This window comes from Mus musculus, chromosome 5, assembly GCF_000001635.26.
Source record: "Mus musculus strain C57BL/6J chromosome 5, GRCm38.p6 C57BL/6J".
NCBI lineage: Eukaryota > Metazoa > Chordata > Mammalia > Rodentia > Muridae > Mus > Mus musculus.
The window spans coordinates 93,715,159-93,737,839 of NC_000071.6; positions in this window are offsets into that span (position 1 = coordinate 93,715,159).

Below are 22,681 nucleotides of genomic sequence, written 5' to 3' on the forward strand. Positions count from 1 at the left end.
TTAATGGGGTTCACAGATCCAGTGAATGGATATAAAAACACTTTACAAAGTAAAACACATCCAGACATTTCTTGGAATGACTTAGGACATTGGTATTACTTTGACATATCATTATCTAAAAACAAACAAAAAAACAAACACACTATCAACACACACATAGTCACCAAATATTTGAAATGTAATTAATTAAATATAATGCCAAACTGGTAAGCTTTCCTGCAACATAGACACCTGATTCCTTGTGACTCTGTATCTGTGAGTGTTTTTTCTCTTTTCAAACATAGGCTTGGAGAGATGATGGCTTAGTAAGTAAGAGTCTTGGCTGCTCTTTCAGACAACCTGAGTTCAATTCTAGACAACCACCTGGTAGCTGATATACATCTATACAGGGTTCTGATGCCTTTTTCTGTCATGCCAGCTTACATAGGAATAGAACAGGAATAAACATTAAATGCATTCAGAAATAAATGTTGTACATTGACAAACTCCTAATTTCCTCTACTCATCCATAGTTTAGGAGCTCAAACTCTGGAGCCCAAAGCACCCTACCCTATTGCTCTCCAGCTGAGCTCAATGGACACACCTGAAAGTTCACATGCTCTCTTCACAGAGCCACACAACTGTTGATGATCAACATCCAAGTTTTAATTAATTGGGCCATTTTCTTTATTACTTTTTGAAACTGAGTCCTCTTTTCTTTAAGAACTTCTTTGACTAGGTGTATAGCTACATGTATATTATGTGGGTTTGTGTATGTGAAAGGGGGCATTCACAGTTACCAGAAAAGAGGGTCCTATCACCTGAAGCCTGAGTTCCATTGGACAGCCACCTGATTATTAGCTCTGAAACAGAACTTTGCTTCTCTGCAAAAGCAGCGTGTGCTCTCCACCTATTAAGAGTCTCTCTCCATCTATGCATTGTTTATTTTAAGAATACAAATGCATGTTAATTGTGGGGAAATCTACGGTGAGTCCTAAGGAACAAGGTCAGGGAACTGTTGAGCTAGGAAGACGGGTTGCAAGGGAAGACAGGAAGAAGGAGTGTAAGAGAGGTTTGTTGTTTGGTTTTTCTTCTTCTTTACCTTAGGCCAGCCTAAATGTCCATATGGGTCCCACCAGAGCTGATAACTTTATACATCTTCCAAAGATTGTGAAAGGCACACAAGCCTGGCATCAATGTGTACATTTTAACTTCACTCCAGAGGGCATTTGTAGCAGAGTCCTTAAATTTAGATATTTTATTCAATTCAGACAGTAACAATGATGTGTAAATGAAGAACTCATATTGTAAGTGTTAAATAAATGCAGAGTAGCAAATTATTTTATTGATGGTTTACTATACAGAAAAGGGGTATAATGACTTGGCAGTGGGAGTCTTTTTTCTTTTGTTCTTTTTTTTTTTTTAATTACAACTGAAGAATTAAAGTACATTTGTTTTGTAAAGTAAAATCTTTATGTAGTGGAGAGATCTGCATATTATGGGATAACTTTATATAAAATATGGGTGTGTCATAGAGTTTTGGAGTCCACTGGAATAAGGCTTTAGAGACATGTGGCATAATGGATGGATATAGAGGTTAAAGCAGTCACTTAATTAAAGCATGATAAAAAAAATCAAGATTACAAAGCCAGACTGGAAATCCTGTTTACTTTGCCCTATGTTGTCTTCTTTCCTTTAGCCATCTCGGTTGAGTCCAAGGTGCCTTGTAATCTGAATGTACAAGATGTTAATTGTGATCATTTTAATCTTCCTTCGTAGGAGGTGTGACTATGTTGCTCAAATTGTTTAAATATTTTGTGCACATAACTGATCAGCCACCCAGGAGGGTTGTACATGTAACCCAGGCAAAGTACAAGGGAAAGAAGTGTCAAGAAAAGTTTCATTTTATACATTTCCAATTTCAAACAGACTTTTTCTTCCCGTGAAATACCAGTGTTTTCCATTCCTGGGCCCATCTAACCTTTCTGACCCTGAACCAGACAGTGAGGTTGCTAACAGTCAAAGACCACACAGAGAGAACATCCAGGTTTATAAGTATACAACTAAGCATCTAGTTAGTTTATCCAGGGAGAAGCCAGGTATCAATGCCAAACTGTGTTTCTGACTCCAATTGGCCCCTGTTCCCTCCACCCTTCCAACTGTTCCTCCATGTCAAACTCAGTCTCCAAGACACCAGTCACTGTACATCCTTATGTTTCCAACCATCTGAGCAGTGTCAGAAGCCACGGGCTCCTAGGTCCCCAGATGAAAGATGTATATCAAGCCTATTGTTTATTCAAATCCAGAACACATATTTCCCAATTTGCTGCCAACAACAACAACAACGTCTGAACACCTGGTGTTAGACACAGCACTCACCATATGTATGGCATATATCTGTAGCAAATGAACTGTTCTTGGGCTGCCTTTTTGCCCTGAGTGTATCTATGAGCTCCCAACAATATTGGGCAGACTTCCTCTTGAGACATGAGCCAATACATCATAGCACTCCAGAGGGGCAGTGTATTGTTTCACATTCATCTTGGTCCAGTTGGCTGTTGCTGCGAAAGGTCCTTCAGAATGGGCATGGAGAAATCACTGTTGTAGAAGTTGACATTGGAGATCTGAGTGGATTGTTTGAATCCAGGTAGGAGGGCATTGAGCTGGGAGTCATTCACCCTACATCCTTGCAAATCCAGAGTCTCAAGAGTGCTTACCACTTTCATGAGGAGACATCTCATAAGATCAAAATCCAGTAAAACCACACCTCTCAATCCCAGATGTTTTAGCTGAAAGAGGATCTGACAGCAGGAGAAGGAATCCAGGTCTCTCTGTGAAATTAGGGAGTAACTAATGGAGAGGGTCTTCAAGGGTGTCACCAGGAACCTAGGGTTAAAGGAGACAGAGAGTTAGTTCAGTCAAATGGTCTTGTAGAGGTTTGGCAGGGATATACTGAGTGGTAGAAAGAACCAGGTGCCCCAAGTTCAGTTTGACTAAATATGATCAAGGACATCATTTATGATACTTTCTATTGGAACCTGTTCAGTCCATTCAACCCCACAATTCATCTCCTGTCCTCACTCTCAAGCTAAAAATCAATTCATTCCTTAAGCCCAGAAAGCACTCAGAAGAAATTTCCATCCCATGAAATTTTTGACAGGATCCCAATATTTGCTGTATGTTACCTGAATCTGAATTCTTTCATTCCCACTGCAGTCATGCTTGCTCTCATTTACAGCCCAAGCTCTACCTCCTATCCCATGCACTCAGTGCTACTTGGGCTCAAAATATTTCACTCATCGAAACTGGGGAAATATAGAGGGCTACTCTCATAGTCCAGAACATATAACCCATGTTCACAATGTGCAAATGAGTACCCTTACTCTTCACTACAGTCTCCCCTTTCTCTTCCATTTCCATTTGATTCTGTAGGAATGATTTCAATTACAACAATTTTTTACTAGCTCTAACCTATTATTTACACCCAATCGCTTCTCTCCATCATGAGTTCTCATCTGAGACACTGATTTACCTTGCAAAATTTCCCTTGTTTATCTCAGTGTACATAGAAACAAGACATAACTTTCTGATTCTTATGGGTCTCTAAATGTTTGTTCCTAGTGTCTGGCTGGCATCATGTACCACTAATCCTTATGATAAGACAGACAGACTTGTTCTGATAGCTGAACCAGCTGTCCATTATGGCCTACCCTAGGACCTGATTCATCTGTGATATGAGAAAATGTACACAGAACATGAAAAGATGCTGGAGACAGTTGAAGAAGAAGAACTGATAAGTAAACTTGTTGATATACTTGGCTTCTCTGACTCTTGAAAATAGGGAAAGTGATACCAGGAAGGGATACCAGGAAGACTTTTCAAAGATTTCACAGCTGCCCAAAGTAGTGAAGAAAATATGCCAACTCTAACAGGGTCCAATTCAACTCCAATTCAGTGATGTGCTCTACATAAAAAATATTCAAGGGGCACAGAGTTGGCAGACACCCCCAAGGTCCCCAGAGGAATCTCTACGGGATCTTAGGACCTCTGGTGAGAGGAACATAAGTTCTGTTCCAATCTAATCCCGCTGGACCTGAGACAGCATTAATTAGGGAAACAGAAAATACAGCCTGACCAGGGTCACAAGTTCCTTCCTGTTGGCGACAGCACCTGGTCACCTTAGGCACGAAGTCAGCAGACACCCCCAAGGTCACTAGAGGACTCTCTACTTGATCTTAGGACCTGTGGTGAGTAGAACACAACTTCTGCCAGTAGGCAGGTTCGAACGCCAGATATCTGGGCACCTTCCCTACAAAAGGAGAGCTTGCCTGCAGAGAGTGCTCTGACTACTGAAACTCAGGAGAGAGCTAGTCTCCAAGGTCTGCTGATAAGGGCTAACAGAATCATGAGAACAACAAGCTCTAACCAGAGACAACTATAACAAATAAGTCCAGAGAGTACCAGATGACAAAAGGCAAACTTAAGAATCTTACTAACAGAAACCAAGACCAATCACCATCATCAGAACGTAGCACTCCCAACTTGCCCAGCCCTGGGCACCCCAACACACCTGAAAAGCTAGACCTGGATTTAAAAGCATATCTCATGATGATGATAGAGGACACCAAGAAGGACTTTAATAACACATTTAAAGTACTACAGGAGAACATGCTAAAGAGTTACAAGTCCTTAAAGAAAAACCGGAAAACACAACCAAACTGGTAGAAGTCCTTGAAGAAAAACAGGAAAACACATCCAAACTGGTGATGGAAATGAACAAAACCATACTAGACATAAAAAGGGAAGTAGACACGATAAAGAAAACAGAAAATGAGGCAACACTGGAGATAGAAACCCTAGGAAAGAAATCAGGAATCATGGATGCAAGCATCAGCAACAGAATACAAGAGATGGAAGAGAGAATCTTATGTGCAGAAGATTCCATAGAGAACATCGGCATAACAACCAAAGAAAATGCAAAATGCAAAAGAATCCTAAATCGAAATATCCAGAAAATCCAGGACACAATGAGAAGACCAAACCTACGGATAATAGGATAAGATGAGGATGAAGATTTTCAACTTAAAGTGCCAGCAAATATCTTCAACAAAATAATAGGAGAAAGCTTCCCAAACCTAAAGAAAGACATGCCCATGAACATACAAAAAGCCTACAGACCTCCAAATAGACTGGACCAGAAAAGAAATTCCTCCTGACACATAATAATCAGAACAACAAATGCACTAAATAAACATAGAATATTAAAAGCAGTAAGGGAAAAAGGTCAAGTACCATATAAAAGCAGACCTATTAGAATTACACCAGACTTTTCACCAGAGACTATGAAAGCCAGAAAATGCTGGACAGATGTTATACAGACACTAAGAGAACACAAATGCCAGCCCAGGCTACTATACCCAGCCAAACTCTCAATTACCATAGATGGAGAAATCAAAGTATTCCAGGACAAATCCAAATTCACACATTATCTTTCCAGGAATCCAGCCCTTCAAAGGATAATAACAGAAAACAAACAAACAAAAAAAAAACAAAAAACAAACAAACAAACAAACAAACAAAAAACAATACAATACAAGGACAGAAATCACGCCCTACATAAAGCAAGAAAGAAATCCTTCAACAAACCCAAAAATACAGCCACAAGAACAGAATTCCAACTCTAACTACAAAAATCATAGGAAGCAACAATTACTTTACCTTAATACCTCTTAATATCAATGTACTCAATTCCCCAATAAAAAAACATAGACTAACAGACTGGCTACACAAAAAGGACCCAACATTTTGCTGCTTACAGTAAACCCATCTGAGGGAAAAAGACAGACACTACCTCAGAATAAAAGATTAGAAAACAATTTTCCAAGCAAATGGTCTGAAGAAACAATCTAGACTAGCCATTCTAATAATCTAATAAAATCAATTTCCAACCCAAAGTTATCAAAAAAGACAAGGAGGGACACTTCATACACATCAAATGTAAAATCTTCCAAGGGGAACTCTCAATTCTGAGTATCTATGCTCCAAATGCAAGGGCAGCCACATTCATTAAAGAAACTTTAGTAAAGCTCAAAGCACACATTGCACCTCACTCAATAATACTGGGAGACTTCAACACGCCACTATCATCAATGGACAGATCGTGGAATCAGAAACTAAACAGGGACACAGTGAAACTAACAGAAGTGATGAAACAAATGGATTTAACAGATATCTACAGCACATTTTATCCTAAAACAAAAGAATATACCTTCTTCTAAGCACCTCATGGTACCTTCTCCAAAATTGATCATATAATTGGCCACAAAACTGGCCTCAAAAGATACAAAAACATTGAAGTTATCTCATGCATCTTGTCAGATTACCATGGACTAAGGCTGATCTTCAATAACAACATAAATAATAGAAAGCCAACATTCACGTGGAAACTGAACAGCACTCTTCTCAATGATACCTTTGTCAAGGAAGGAATAAAGAAAGAAATAAAAGACTTTTTAGAGTTTAATGAAAATGAAGCCACTACATACCCAATGTTATCGGACAGAATAAAAGCATTTCTGAGAGGAAAACTCATATCTCTGAGTGCCTCTGAAATGGAACTAGAGAGAGCACACAGTAGCAGCTTAACAACACACCTACAAGCTCTAGAACAAAAGGAAGCAAATTCACCCAAGAAGAGTAGAAGGCAGGAAATAATCAAACTCTGGGGCGATATCAACCAAGTGGAAACTAGAAGGACTATTCAAAGAATCAACCAAACCAGGAGCTGTTTCTTTGAGAAAAACAACAAGATAGATAAACCTTTAGCCAGACTCACTAAAGGGCACAGGGACAGCATCCTAAATAACAAAATCAGAAATGAAAAGGGAGACATAACAACAGATCCAGTAGAAATCCAAAACTCCATCAGATCCTTCTACAAAAGGCTATACTCAACAAAACTGGAGAACCTGGATGAAATGAACAAGTTTCTAGATAGATACTAGGTACCAAAGATAAATCAAGATCAGGTTAATGATCTAAACAGTCCCAATCCCCTAAAGAAATACAAGTAGTCATTAATAGTCTCCCAACTAAAAAAAAGCCCAGGACCAGATGGGTTTAGTGCAGAGTTCTACCAGACCTTCAAAGAAGATCTAATCCCAGTTCTTCACAAACTATTCCACAAAAGAGAAGCAGAAGATACTCTGCCCAACTCATTTTATGAAGCCACAATTACTCTGATACCTAAACCACAAAAAGACCCAACAAAGATAGAGAACTTCAGACCAATTTCCCTTATGAATATAGAGGCAAAAATCCTCAATAAAGTTCTCTCTAAATGAATCCAAGAACACATTAAAGCAATCATCCATCCTGACCAAGTAGGTTTCACACCAACCAGGGATGAAAGGGATGGTTCAATATACAGACATTCATCAACATAATCCAGTATATAAACAAACTCAAAGACAAAAACCACATGATCATATCGTTAGATGCCCAAAAAGCATTTGAAAATATCCTACACCCATTCTTGATAAAAATCTTGGAAAGATCAGGAATTCAAGGCCCATACATAAACATGATAAAAGCAGTCTACAGCAAACCAGTAGCCAACATCAACGTAAATGGTGAGAAGCTGGAAGCAATCCCACTAATATCAGGGACTAGACAAGGCTGCCCACTTTCTCCCTACCTATTCAACATTGTACTTGAAGTCCTAGCCAGAGCAATTTGACAAAAAAAGGGATATCAAGGGGATACAAATTGGAAAGGAAGAATTCAAAATATCACCTTTTGCAGATGACAGGAGAGTATATATAAGTGACCCTAAAAATTCCACCAGAGAAATCCTAAACCTGATAAACAGATTCAGTGAAGTAGCTGGATATAAAATTAACTCAAACAAGTCAACGGCCTTTCTCTACACAAAGAATAAACAGTCTGAGAAAGAAATTAGGGAAACAACACCCTTCTTAATAGTCACAAATAATATAAAATACCTTAGCGTGACTCTAACTAAGGAAGTGAAAGATCTGTATGATAAGAACTTCAAGTCTCTGAAGAACGAAATTAAAGAAGATTTCAGAAAATGGAAAGATCTCCCATGCTCATGGATTGCTAGGTTCAATATAGCAAAAATTCTTCTCAAGGATAAAAGAACCTCTGGTAGAATTACCATGCCTGATCTAAAGCTGTACTACAGAGCAATTGTGATAAAAACTGCATGGTACTCGTATAGTGACAGACAATTAGACCAATGGAATAGAATTGAAGACCCAGAAATGAACCCACACACCTATGGTCACTTATTCTTCGACAAGGGAGCTAAAACCATCCAGTGGAAAAAAGCATTTTCAACAAATGGTGCTGGCACAACTTCTGGTTATAATGTAGAAGAATGTGAATTAATCCATTCTTATCTCCTTGTACTAAGATCAAATCTAAGTGGATTAAGGAACTCCACATAAAACCAGAGACAGTGAAACTTATAGAGGAGAAAGAGGGGAAAAGCCTCGAAGATATGGGTACAGGGGGAAAATTCCTGAATAGAACAGCAATGGCTTGTGCTGTAAGATCGAGAATTGACTAATGGGACCTCATCAGGGAAATGCAAATCAAAACAACACTGAGATTCAATCTCACACCAGTCAGAATGGCTAAGATCAAAAATTCAGGTGACAAAAGATGCTGGCAAGGATGTTGAGAAAGAGGAACACTCCTCCATTGTTGGTGGGATTGCAAGCTTGTACGACCTCTCTGGAAATCAGTCTGGTGGTTCCTCAGAAAATTGGACATAGTACTGCCGGAGGAACCCACAATACCCCTCCTGGGTATATATCCAGAAGATATTCCAACTAGTAAGAAAGACACATGCTCCACTATGTTCATAGCAGCCTTATTTATATTAGCCAGAAGCTGGAAAGAACCCAGATACCCCTCAACAGAGGAATGGATACAAAAAAATTTGGTACATTTACACAATGGAGTACTACTCAGCTATTAAAAAGAATGAATTTATGAAATTCCTAGGCAAATGGTTGGACCTGGAGGGCCTTATCCTGAGTGAGGTAACCCAATCACAAAAGTACTCACATGATATGTACTCACTGATAAGTGGATATTAGCCCAGAAATTTAGAATACCCAAGATATAAATTACAATTTGCAAAATACATGAAACTCAAGAAGAATGAAGACCAAAGTGTGGACACTTTGCCCCTTCTTAGAATTGGGAACACCCATGGAAGGAGTTACAGAGACAAAGTTTGGAGCTGAGACAAAAGGATGGACCATCTAGAGCCTGCCATATCCAGGGATCCATCCCATAATCTGCCTCCAAATGCTGACACCATTGCATACACTAGCAAGATTTTCCAGAAAGGACCCTTATACAGCTGTCTCTTGTGAGACTATGCCGGGCCCTAGCAAACACAGAAGTGGACGCTCACAGTCAGCTATTGGATCGATCACAGGCCTCCCAATGTAGGAGCTAGAGAATGTACCTAAGGAGCTAAAGGGATCTGCAACCCTATAGGTGAAACAACAATATGAACTAACCAGTACCCCCTGGAGCTCGTGTCTCTAACTGCATATGTATCAGAAGTTGGCCTAGTCGGCCATCAGTGGAAAGAGAGGCCCATTGGTCATGCTAACTTTATGTGCCCCTGTACAGGGGAACACCAGGGCCAAGAAGTGGGAGTGGGTGGTTAGGGGAGTGGAGGTGGAGGTTATGGGGGACTTTTTGGATAACATTGGAAATGTAAATTAGGAAAATACCTTATAAATTTTTTTAATTCAAGATTTCTCTGATATATTTGGCCGACAGATCCCAGATCTTCATATTTGTACAGCAGAAATATAGGGAGCCCTTTCTCTCTTGGGTCCACTTCAAGAAACTTGCTTGTGTTTCATTGAGGCAGGACCTTTGCACAGGTCAACTCTGAACTTCAGGTGCTGCCTCAGTGCATATCTGGGACAGACCTTCACAGCTTGCTTTCCATCCAAGATCTCTGTGGAACAGCTGCTGTCCTCTGCACCAGCCCATATGTTCCCACACGGTATGATACACATTTCTTAGGTCAAGAACCTGTAGTTTTGCCCTCCTGTGGGTGAAACATATGAATGTCAGCAGACTCTGAATCATTTTTTGCTACATATATCTAAGCTCTGTGCTCCTCCCTGCTAAGGTGAATGCTTTTTTAAGCACTTGCTATTCAAGTTGGGCTCAGACATGCTACAGAAACTTTCCCAGGCTTCAGTATACTTGAGTACTTTTCTTTCACTAAAGTATACATTATTTCTCCTTAGACACATTTTTACTTTTTATGGAAATGCCAGTTATGCGATCATTCTTCTGAGAGGCTATGTCTACTCTAGTCCATATTCAACTCTAAATCATATCCAACTGTCCTCAGTATAAGTAAAAGTTTCAAGGACCCTGTAACTCTATATTATGATGCCATTAGAAGCATCTGATCCACTTATAAATAAGCTTGACAACCTCCACCGTGTACTGCACATGCTCCCTTCTACAGTACTTGGTTATTCCTTACCTGGGGTGAAACTCTCTTTTCAGTCACATGTTTACTCCATCTAGCACAGCCTGGAACATATTCAGGTTATGCATCTTCATCAACGCCACCCCCCAGGGAATCAGGGGAAATGCCAGGCTGCTACCATGCCTGATGACTGACTAGGCCATCCTCTGCTACATATGAAGCTTGAGCCATGAGTCCCACCATATGTGCTCTTTGGTTGGTTATTTAGTCCCTGGGAGCTCTGGGGTTAATGGTTAGTTCATATTGTTGTTCCTCCTATGTGGTTGCCACCCCCTTCAGTTCCTTGGGTCCTTTCTCTAGCTCCTTCATTGGGGATCCTCTGCTCAGTCCAATGGTAGGTTGCAAGGATCCATGTTTGTATTTGTCAGGCACTGGTGGAGCCTCTCTGGAGACAGCTATAACAGCCTCTGTCAGGAAGCACTTGTTGGCACCCACAAAAGTATCTGGGTTTGGTGATAGAATATGGGATGGATCCCCAGGTGGGGGAGTCTCTGGATAGACATTCCTTCAGTTTCTGGCCTTCTGTAGCACACTATTTCCCATGCAGACCAAGGCCACAAAGGGTATATGAATATGCACTCATTGCATTTCTTTATAGCAATAAATAAGTGCCATGGTGAAATAGCTGAGCTTGCTAAAGTGATCCTGTGTGAAGGCAACCAATCTGCCTAAGATAAATGGTACAAAAGTTAAAAGCAACAAGATTATAATTAATGGTTCAAGCAGTTTAGAATTTAATATTGTAAGCCATGGGAAATTGGAATATCAGGATTCAAACCATCCCTGATTCTGTCCTTTTTCTGTTTTCCTTTTGACTACCCCTACTCGAACTTCTTAAATAGAATCATTTACTATTCCTGAATGATAGATATAAAAGTAACATTCTTCATGGAGGGCTGTACATAGTTGTTCTTGTTGAAGGAATAAAAGATTAGGAGCTTAAACACATGTACTAACACTTGCTCAAAATCCAGTTCCTGTCCAATTTTACCCCCTGCAAATGTAACTTCATGAAGAACTGTAACTAATTTCCAAGTATGTCTCTGAAAATGTACAGAACTGTTGGAACTAAAAAGGGACCTGAGAAAGAAGGGGGAGGGACTATAACCCATGTCTGGCCAGAGTTCCACCTATGCTCTGACCAGGCTGAAGTGGGAAGGTTGCCAGACACTTTCCACTCAGCCCGGGTGGGCATCCAAGCCTCTGACCATTTTGACAGGGGGTGGACAAGGGGCAGCCCGAAACCAAAAGGGACCCTGGGGTTATATCCTGTATTCCTGGGGTTATGGGAGAGAGGGCAAAGGGAAGAGAGGTTCCCACACAGGCAAGAGTGAGCACAGAGGACTTTGGCTGGAGCACAGAAAGGCCTTCAATTGGGAGATCAGAAATGGCTTATTAGGAGAAAAACTATCCCCTCATCCTCCAAATTCAGTGGGCCTTGAAGAGCAGAGACTGTCTATGGTTTTAGAGCTTTATTATAGAAAGACAGGAGGGAAGAGAGAAGGAAGAAAAGACAGAGACTGGCCATGGTCAAGAGGAAAGAAGGGGGAAAGTAGAGAGAGAGAAACAAGAAAGGCTAGAGAATGAGAGGGAGAAAGAGGAGAGAGGATAGGAGAAGAAAAAGAGAGAGGAAAGAGGAGTGAGAGGAGTGAGAGAGCAAGGAGGGGCTAAACAGCCCCTTTTAAAGTATGCTGCTATATTTTCTGTTGCTAGGTAACTGGGGAGGAGTTTAGCCTGAAGGTCAGAAGATTGGTGCATTGCCTACTTGACTGCTAGCCACACACTTCTCCTGTGGGGGCTGAGGGGGTTGGTAACTTCAGCAGGAGCCAGGACTCCAGGAGACATGAGAGAACTCCTTTTTTTAAAAAAAAAAATTTATTATTATGTATTTTCCTCAATTACATTTCGAATGCTATCCCAAAAGTCCCCCATACACTCCCCCCCACACACTTCCCTACCCACCTATTCCCATTTTTTGGCCCTGGCATTCCCCTGTACTGGGGCATATAAAGTTACCATGTCCAATGGGCCTCTCTTTCCAATGATGGTCAACTAGGCCATCTTTTGATATGTATGCAGCTAGAGTCAAGAGCTCCGGAGTACTGGTTAGTTCATAATGTTGTTGCACCTACAGGGTTGCAGATCTCTTTAGCTCCTTGGATACTTTCTCTAGCTCCTGCATTGGGGGTCCTGTGCTCCATCCAATAGCTGACTGTAAGCATCCACTTCTGTGTTTGCTAGACCCCGGCCTAGTCTCACAAGAGACAGCTATATCAGGGTCCTTTCAGCCAACGCTTGCTAGTGTATGCAATGGTGTCATCCTTTGTTGGCTAGTTATGGGATGGATCCCTGGATATGGCAGTCTCTAGATGGTCCATTCTTTTGTCTCTGCTCCAAACAATGTCTCTGTAACTCCTTCCATGGGTGTTTTGTTCCCAATTCTAAGGGGCAAAGTGTCCACACTTTGGTCTTCGCTCTTCTTCAGTTTCATGTGTTTTGCAAATTGTATCTTATATTTCAGGTATGCTAAGTTTCTGGGCTAATATCCACTTATCAGTGAGTACATATTTGAGTTCTTTTGTGATTGTGTTAACTCACTCAAGATGATGCCCTCCATGTCCATCCATTTGCCTATTACTTTCATAAATTCATTCTTTTTAATAGCTGAGTAGTACTCCATTGTGTAAATGTACCACATTTTTTGTATCCATTCCTCTGTTGAGGAGCTCTGGTTTCTTTCCAGCTTCTGGCTATTATAAATAAGGCTGCTATGAACATAGTGGAGCATGTGTCCTTCTTACGGTTGGAACATCTTCTGGATATATGCCCAGGATAGGTATTTTGGGATCCTCCAGTAGTACTATGTCCAATTTTCTGAGGAACCACCAGACTGATTTCCAGAGTAGTTGTACAAGTTTGCAATCCCACCAACAATGGAGGAGTGTTCCTCTTTCTCCACATCCTCACCAGCATCTGCTGTGACCTGAATTTTTATCTTAGCCTTTCTGACTGCTGTGAGGTAGAATCTCATGATTGTTTTGATTTGCATTTCCCTGATGATTAAGGATGCTGAACATTTATTCAGGTGCTTCTCTGCCATTCAGTATTCCTCAGGTGAGAATTCTTTATTTAGTTCTGTACCCTATTTTTTAAATGGGAAACCCTGTCTCTAAAAACTAAAACAAAAAAAAAATAAGCAATACCCAGGACCCCAACCTGCAATATGAGAGAGACAGACAGACAGATAGACATATATAATGCTGGGACAAATAGTGAACTTTCATTCATCCATGGTGAAGGACTCAATAATAGGACCCACAGGAAAAATGAGAGAAATTTATCAGATTTCAGTCCTCCACCTCTACATACATGCTGACACACCAATGCACGAATGAACTAAGACAGTCATGACATACAGAACAGGTCGAGAAATGATCCAGTGTGGTGATGCAAGCTTCAGGGAACTGATGAAAGAGGGTTCCAAACTGAGTCTAGCCTAGACTAATAGAATTCGGTCTCACCCAACCAAATACAAACAATGGGAATTGATGTTAAATAGGTAGCTCAGTCACTTGTCCTGGGCTTTCATGAATGAAAATAGCTGCAGTAAAAATTCCAAATTCCTCGGTTCAAGAGAAAGAGGGTTTCTACAAAGAGGTCTATAGAGGTCTTTTGGGAAAAGTAAGGACAAATCAATAGTGAAAAGAAAGATTTTTCATGGTAAAATGGGATCAAGACAAAGGAGAGTTTGATCTGGGTTGGGCTCATGAGCAGGAAATTAGCCTAGGGGCTAGCATTGACCTTGACAATTTAATAGGCACCACAGTTATTAATGGAAGGGCCACAAGTACCTCTGGCCAGATAAAGACAATGACTCACTTTTTAGCATGCATGAAAAATTTCAAGCCTCAAAGGGCATGGAGGCTTTTGTCTAAATACCCACTGGTAAGAAAAGGACTTCCTTCAGGTCCAGGCTTTGGGCTCAATGGGAAGGGATCCATCCCTGATCCTGTTATATTTCTGAAAGCTGTTTCCCAGAGCTTTTCTGTGATTGACCTGTGTCCCTCTGAGAAGCTTGTCCAGGGTGTCCTTGGGGAATTCCATGCCAAGGATAGAACACAGTAGGAATGGTTTCAGCATGATGCTACGAGTGCTGCCCAGGTGACTTTCATCTTCTGTTTCATGCTCTTTAGAGTAGAAGGATGGAGAGCCTGGCAGGTGTTGTTATTGTTTCTTTCTTTGTTTGTGACTTCTGTCTTTCGTTGAGTGTTTCTCTGGTGTTGGCTGAGGCTGAGATCCTGCTGCCAAGCCCTGTTCTCTGTCTGGCCATGAAACTTCTAGCCCCATTTGCTGGTCTGTTTCTCAGAGCTTTTATTCTGGTGGCTTGCTTCCCTCTACCACCTATGCAGGTGTAGCAGCTGCTTCACAGTTGTGCCCTTAGTATTTAGCATTCACATCTTCCTAGCCCACACAATTCCTTTGTATTGCTAACCCTGAGCCTCCACAGTAGGAACTGGGAATGAACACTTGTGAGCCTCAGAGCAAAATCTGCTTTCTGCCCAAATCCAGGAACAGCCATTTTCTTCCTTTCTTGCAGTTGTACTCAAAAGGCACGGTCCAGAAACTGAAGACTTGAATCCAAAGGAACTGTTGAGCTTGGCTGATAAATTTTTATGTTGAGATCTTTACTCAATTGACTTGAGAGTATTGGAGGATGATAAATATGAAGCAACTTGCTTTCTTAAACATGCAGATATCCTGTTAGACAGGCACCATTTGATAGGGACGATTTCTTTTTTCCAATGTCTCTTTTGAATTCTCTATTAAAAATCTAGTGTCCAGGTCTTCAGTTTCATTCCATTGATCAACCTATTTTCCTGCCAACCCAATGCAGTTTTCACTATACTATGGCTATGTAGTATAACTTCAGATCAGAAATAGTGATACTTCTAGAACATCATATATTATAGAGGATTATGGTCTTCAGGCTCAGTTCAAAGGTTGCCTGTGAGTGTCTGTAATTATCTTAGACAGGTGATAGCAGATCCTCTCAGAGGACGGCCATACCTGGATCCTTTATGTAAGTACATCTTGTCATTAGCAATAATGTAGGGGTTTGATGTCTCCTAATGAGATTGATCCCAAAACCCCTGTGTCTGGATGGCCCTTTCTTCAGGTTTTTTGTCCCTGTTTTTCTGTTAGACAGGAACAATTCTAGGTTTAAAATTTTGTGATGTGTGAGTAGCACCTTCCTTCAACTGGAAGCCATGCCTACCCACTGATGGTGGTCTCTTAAGGTTCTTTGTTCCATGTATTGCATATTAAGGCTTGCATTTTATTGTTTCCTTCCTTGGTTATTTATTGTTTGATTGATTTCTTTATTCTCTTTTTGCTCTTGACCTTCTTGGTTTGGATTGTATTCTGTGACAACACTGTTCTATCGCCAGGGATAATTTAGAATTTCAACGCATGGGGATCTTCTTGCCTTGGCCTTCTTGCTGGAAGGATTACTATGTGAGCCAAGTCACCTTGTTGTGTTTTCCTCATTGGTGACCAGCATGTTTCAGAGGGAAATTCACTTGAGAGCCATAATCTGTCCTTGAAAATACATGTACAAAACCATAAAATACCATTGTAAGAGGAGGACATGACAAGTACCTTGTGCAGTGCATTTGGGGCCTCCTTGTAGGAATTTGGCAGGAATTTGACAATGGGCTAGGACAGTGAAGTAGGCTCAGATAAGAATATTTACTTTGGGGCTAATACAATGCTCAAGGAAAACTCAGCAGAGGAATGTGTTTTCTTTTTTGTTTTACCTTGGTTAGCTTGATAAACCCATAGAAATATTGATCAGGGGATTTTTTTTTATTTATTTATTTTTGTCAATAGAATTTTTATTGGATATTTTATTTATTTACATTTCAAATGTTCTCCCCTTTACCATTTTGCCCTCTGGAAACCCCATCCCATTCCCTCTCCCCATTTCTATGAAGGTGCTCCCTTTCCCAACCACACCTGACTCCCCACCCTGGCATTCCCCTACACTGGAGCATTGAGCCTTCATAGGACCAAAGGCCTCTCCTCTCATTGATGCCCAACAAGACCATCCTCTGTTTCATATGCATCTGGAGCAATGTTTCGCTCTATGTGTACACTTTGGATGGTGGTTCTGTCCCTGGGAGCTCTTGGGCCTGGCTGGACGATATTGTTTTTCTTATGGGGTTGCAAACCATTTCATCTACTTCAGTGCTTTGCTAACATCTCCTTTGGAGTCCCCTTACTTGGTACGTTGTTTATTGCCTTGTTTGTTCCTTGACCTAAAACTGACTTTATCCTTTGCATGTATTTAGACTAGTATGAAAGCAGACTGGAGAAGAGTGAATCTACTTCAGCCTTAGCACTGGCTGGAGTCATGGAATAATGTTGTCTAATGGTCATTGTCTTTTCAATCTTCATTCCCACCCTTGAGACCCTGTTGCCTGACTGAGCTCTCTTCGTCACACTTTAAAAAATTATTTCACTATTCTGGAATAAAGAGGTGAGCTTCATGCTTTGCCAATCTTCTACTATGGTAGCCCTCAGAAGGCTGAGGCAGGATGACGGCTTCATCCATTTTGGCATGGAATTCTGTGATATAACTTGAGTATCCCTTCTTGGCGTTCACATCTCAGATTTTAAATCATTGCATGATCTAGACAAATGGGGCACGCTGTGTTCCCAGTTTATGTGAGTCTGAGTAGAGGCTCAGGAATCCAGTGACACCTTGGACTGTAATAGAAAGTGCAATGAAAGCCTGAGCTGTACTAAAATGTTTTCAAAACAATTTAAATGGTGTGTCAGGAAGGGACATGCCATCCATGATTGTAAGAAAGTTGGAGCATATTTCAGAAAGGATGAATCACTGGACTTGGAGAGAGTCTCAGTGTTTACGGGCCATAGAGAAAATAACTACGATTAGGAGAGAACCTTGTTATTTGCAGAATAGCTAATCTCAATGACCAACAGGTGTGGTGATGACTTGGAACTACCCTTACCTTCAGTGTTCTGGCATCCTCTGCCCTTTCCTAGACTTAATAAGCACATACTCACATGCTTGCACGCAAACACACACACACACACACACACACACACACACACACACACACACAGAAACAGAGAGAGAGAGAGAGAGAGAGAGATATTTTAACACTCAGAACTAAAGAGGTATGCCCATAAAATCCTCCCCTCAAGGCTCAGGGAATCCTGTAGAAGAGAACAAAGAGGGATAGAGCCAGAGGGGATGGTGGACACCAAGCAAGTCAGCCCTTCTTAAACACAGGAGAACTAATGCACATATGAACTCAGAGAGACTAAAGGAGAATTCTCAGGGCCTGTGAGGGTCTATACTGCATGGCATATCAGTGTAGAGAAAAGAAATAGACACAATCTCCAATCCCAAACCCAGAAACTATTAATAACAAACAAAAAATTAGTTCTCTCAAATGAAGTCTTCCTGAGGATACAGATCCCATTCAGATGGGCAGGTCTACAGGCCAACAAAAAGTGAATGCGGGGGCCTCTTTGGAGGTCCTATGTCTCATAATGTTTGTCAGGCCTCTTGTCTTTTGTTTTTGTTTTTTGTTTTTGTTTTGTTTTTTTGTTTTTTGTTTGTTGTTGTTGTTTTTGGTTTTGCTTATTAATTTAATTCTTTTTTTTTTTTGCTTATTTATCTTAAAACCCACTAGCTGTTCTCTTCAAGTTCACACTCTAGCACACTCCTTCTAGGTGCCTTCTTACCATCTCCTCTAAGTGGGTGGAGGATCCCTGTGTATTTCCACACCCTTGTACTTTAAGTATTTTCAAGGCAGGGCTTATCCTCTCTCACTGAGTCCAGACAAAGCAACTCAAATAGAAGAACATGTCCCACATACAGGCAACACATTTTGAAGGAGGCCTCCACTCCAGCTGTTAGGGGACCCACATGAAGACCAAGCTGTACATCTGTGTGGGGAGGCCTATTCCAAGCCCATGTGTGTTCTTTGGTTGGGGGTTCAGTTTCTGAGAGCACCAAAGGTCCCAGTTAATTGACTCTGTTGGACTTCCTACAGTGTCTTTATCACCTTTGGGACCTTTGCTCATATATTATGGCTACCAATTTTGGGTTTTTATTGGAATCTACTGTGTGTGAACATGTCCTGCATCTATATGAATTTCTCATGGTTTTTCATTGGCTCTTTTTGCTCTATATCTTTATTTTGTTATATCCCAATATGTAGCAGTTACCTAGGTCTTATATTCCATCTAGGTCTTCACATTTTACCTGGATCCCATGAATGTGTTGGTGGTCTAGAAACCACAAGATACTGAAGTGATTTCTCTCCTTACATCTGTGTGTCTCATAGCTGAATTCAGGTTTGGCAACAAGTGCCATTGACCATTGAGATATCTCACAGCCTACTAGGCTCCCTAATATTTTTTTCTTAAAAACACTATTTTTTTTCATTTTTTTGTTTTTAGCTTTTTTCAAGAAAGGGTTTCTGTTTACCAGATCTGACTGATCCAGAACTTACTCTGTAGACCAGGCTAGCTCAAATTCAGAGGTCCACCTACATCTGCCTCTTTAATTCTGGAATTAAAGGTCTATAGTAGAACCTCATGGCTAAAGTAGATTTTGGGTTTATTTCTTTGATTTGGATTGGTTTTGAGATAGAGTTTCCCTATTTTACAGGCTTCCTTGTTCCACACTTTAACCTGTAGATCAGTATGGGCCCTAAAGTTCCACATCCCTCTGCCTTCAGGGTGCTGGGATTAAAGTTATGTGCAACCCATACCAGCTCTGCTTTAATTATAAAACAGATCCTTAGTCAATAGGCTTCACTGGTTAATAATTAGCTACTTAGATAAAGCTAGCCTTGAACTCACTGAGACAGTTTACCTTTACCTCAAGAGTTCCGGGATTAAAGGTGTTTGCCACCATTCTACTTACAGATTTATTTCTCTTAAAGATTTGTTCTCTGTGTTTTGGTGTTTTCTGTGCATATATGAATGTGCACCACATGTATGCCTGATGCCCACGAAGTTGAGAAGGAGGGTTCAGATTTCAAGGATCTGGATTCACAGATCATTTCAAGCCACCATGTAGGTGCTCAGAATAAAATATTAACAGGTGCTCATTATTGAGGATCCAACTCCTCAGCACAGGTCCCACTCCTGATTTCATCTTGGGCAAGCATGCTGGTCTGATCCTACCTGACACATTATCTGTTTTCTGTCTACAAAGGGCAGCATCTCCCTCAGACCCTCTGTTTTCTGTTTCTCTTTAGGTCTTTTTAAAAACAGAATCACATGTAAGTCTCAGGCTGTCCTTCTATTTACAATATGGCTGAGGATCAGATTAATTGATCCCCCACTTCGAACTCTTGAATTGTGAGTTTCCAGGCACAGCAGTCATATCTGCTGCATGCACTGCTCGAAAGAGGGCTTCCTGTATGTTTGGTAGCTCCCTACAAACTGAGTGTACACCCAGCACACTTGGACAATGTTAATGGAATCAGGCCATGCTCCTTCCTCTAACTTTTGTGTAGGTACTACTGCAGTTTATTGAAGCATCCAATTCAGTCCTAGAGCTCCAGAACTTATTCCTGACTATTAAAATCTGTCTCAAATCCAGTGACAATAATATCAATGAATTGTTTTATGTCTATTATCAGCAATAGATTGAACCCTGATCGGACACAAATCAGACTGACTTTGTGTGCATGAATAAAAATTCGCCCAGGTATCGTGTTTCATATTAATCCTAGCAGGAAGAAGAATGCTGAGGCAAGAGGATTGCTAGAACTTAGAGTTTGGAAACCACTCTGGATTCACAGCAAGACCCAATCCTATACCAAACTCAAAACTATGTAATAATAAAGCAAATGAAGGGGGAAATCCACAAATTAAGTGATGTGCTGTTAAGTAACAAAAAGAATGTTTGAGGGGTGTTGTGCTATGGATGTATTCTCACAAAGAGCTCTAATGCAATCAACGAAGTGGTTGGATGTTACATATAGAATTAAAAGGGTGGAGTTTAACCATCTAATCCAATTCTAATTCGAGGTTGAAGGGTGTAGGTGCAATAGAGAAGGTTTCACAGAGAGTCATATAAAGTCTTCAGTGGAGACAGAAAATATTCAGACCTTGAGGTAGAAAAACTGCCTACTTTGTCTAGGACTCAGAACTGCAGTACTCACAACGGGTATGTAAATTGGTTTCCCTAGGGTTAAGCAGTTTGATGCAGTTTGATTTTAGACTCCAGGATAGTACAGGAAATTTCATTTTCTGTCTCTTTAGTAAAACACATTGAAGACCTTGTGTTTCATTCCCAATGCAGTTTTAGCCTCTTCTCCAATATATCTCTATGATAGCTTGTATACTTCATTAGTGTTCTTTATATATTTCTTTGATACAAGAATTTTCTAAGCCCTTGGGCATGTTGCTCTGGGTTTGCTGGAAATCAGATCATTCTGACTAACCTGTTCCTTCATATTTAATTTCACTGAAATGATGGTCTTCTTTGTTTTTGTGAGACCCTGACTCACATTGTAGCCCTATAGAACATGTAACTTTGATCATCATTAACTCCCAATAGCAGCAATTACAATTCTGAGTTAATCAAATGTCTCACCTTAGTCTTTGCTTTAGATCATTTTCACATGTTTCACCTGATTTCCTGATTTTTCTTTCCTTTCCTTTCCTTTTACTTTTTCTTTTTCTTTTTCTTTTTCTTTTTCTTTTCCTTTCTCTTTTTCTTTTTCTTTTTCTCTTTTCCTTTTCCTTTTCCTTTTCCTTTTTCTTTTTTCTTTTGTGTGTGTGTGAGTGTGTGTGTGGAGGGGTTTGGTATGTTTTTGGGACCCAAGAGAGCCTGAAAGTTGTAGGAACCCAAAGTTGTCATTCTCCTTAGTGAGAATTCAATATTGATCTGCAACACAAGACTTTTGTTTGTATTTTTTGCATTGGTTTTTTTGTTTGTTTGTTGTTTGTTTTTAGCTATTCAGTTTTTGATTTGTTTTTTTTTAATTTTTATTACTAAATTTAATTTCTCTTCAATTCATTTTTACCCTCCATTTATTATCCCCCTCCTGATCTGCCACTTGATTGTTCCTCATCCCATTCCTCCTACTTGTCCCTTGCCCCCCTCCCTTTTTTTTGGTTTGTGAGACAGGGTTTCTCTGTGTAGCCCTGACTGTCCTGGAACTCAGGCTGGCCTCAAACTCAGAAATCTCTCTGCTTCTGCCTCCTAAGTGATGGGATTCAAGGCATGTGCCACCACTGCCTGGCCCTCCACCCATTTTTTATTGATCACTTTATTTATTTACATTTCAAGTGTTATCTCCCTTCCTGGTTTCAGCTCTTCAAGCCCCCTCTCATGATCCCTCCTCTTTACCACTAAGAGGGTACTCCCCCACCCACCCACACACTCCTGCCTTTCTCCTCTAGCTTAACCCCTTCACTAGGACAACAAGAGTCTTCAGGACAAAGGACCTCCTCTCTTATTGAAGCCATATGAGAAATCATTTGCTACATATGTATCAGGAACTATAGACACACTCATGTATGTTCTCTGGATGCTGACTTAGTTCCTGGGAAATCTGAGGGGTCCAGTTAGTTGATATTTTTTCCTATGTGATTGTAATCCCCTTCAGCTTCTTCAGTCCTTCCCTTTCTCTTCCATTGTGGTCCCCAAGCTCAATGCAATTGTTGGTTGTGAGTGTCTACTATTGTATTAGACAGTTATAGGCACAGGCTCTCAGAGGACAGCCATACCTTGGCATCAGCAACAGTTTTGGGGTTTGGTGTCTGCTATTTTATAGATTCCAAGATTCCAGTCTCTGGATGGCCTTTTCTTCAGTCTCTGCTCCAATTTTTGTCCCTGTTTTTCCTTTAGATAGTAACAATTCTATGTTAAAATTTTTGAGATCTGTGAGTGGCCCCTTCCCTCAAAAGGGAGCCATGCATATTCATTGGGGGTTGCTTCTTCAAGTTCTATCTCCTCTATGTTCCATATTTCAGCTAGGGCCAACTGTACTGGTTCCTGGGAGTCTCTCCCATTTTGCATTCTTTCATTCTTTCCTTTTTTAAAGAAAGGGTAACAAATAAAAATATTTTGACCCAAAAATT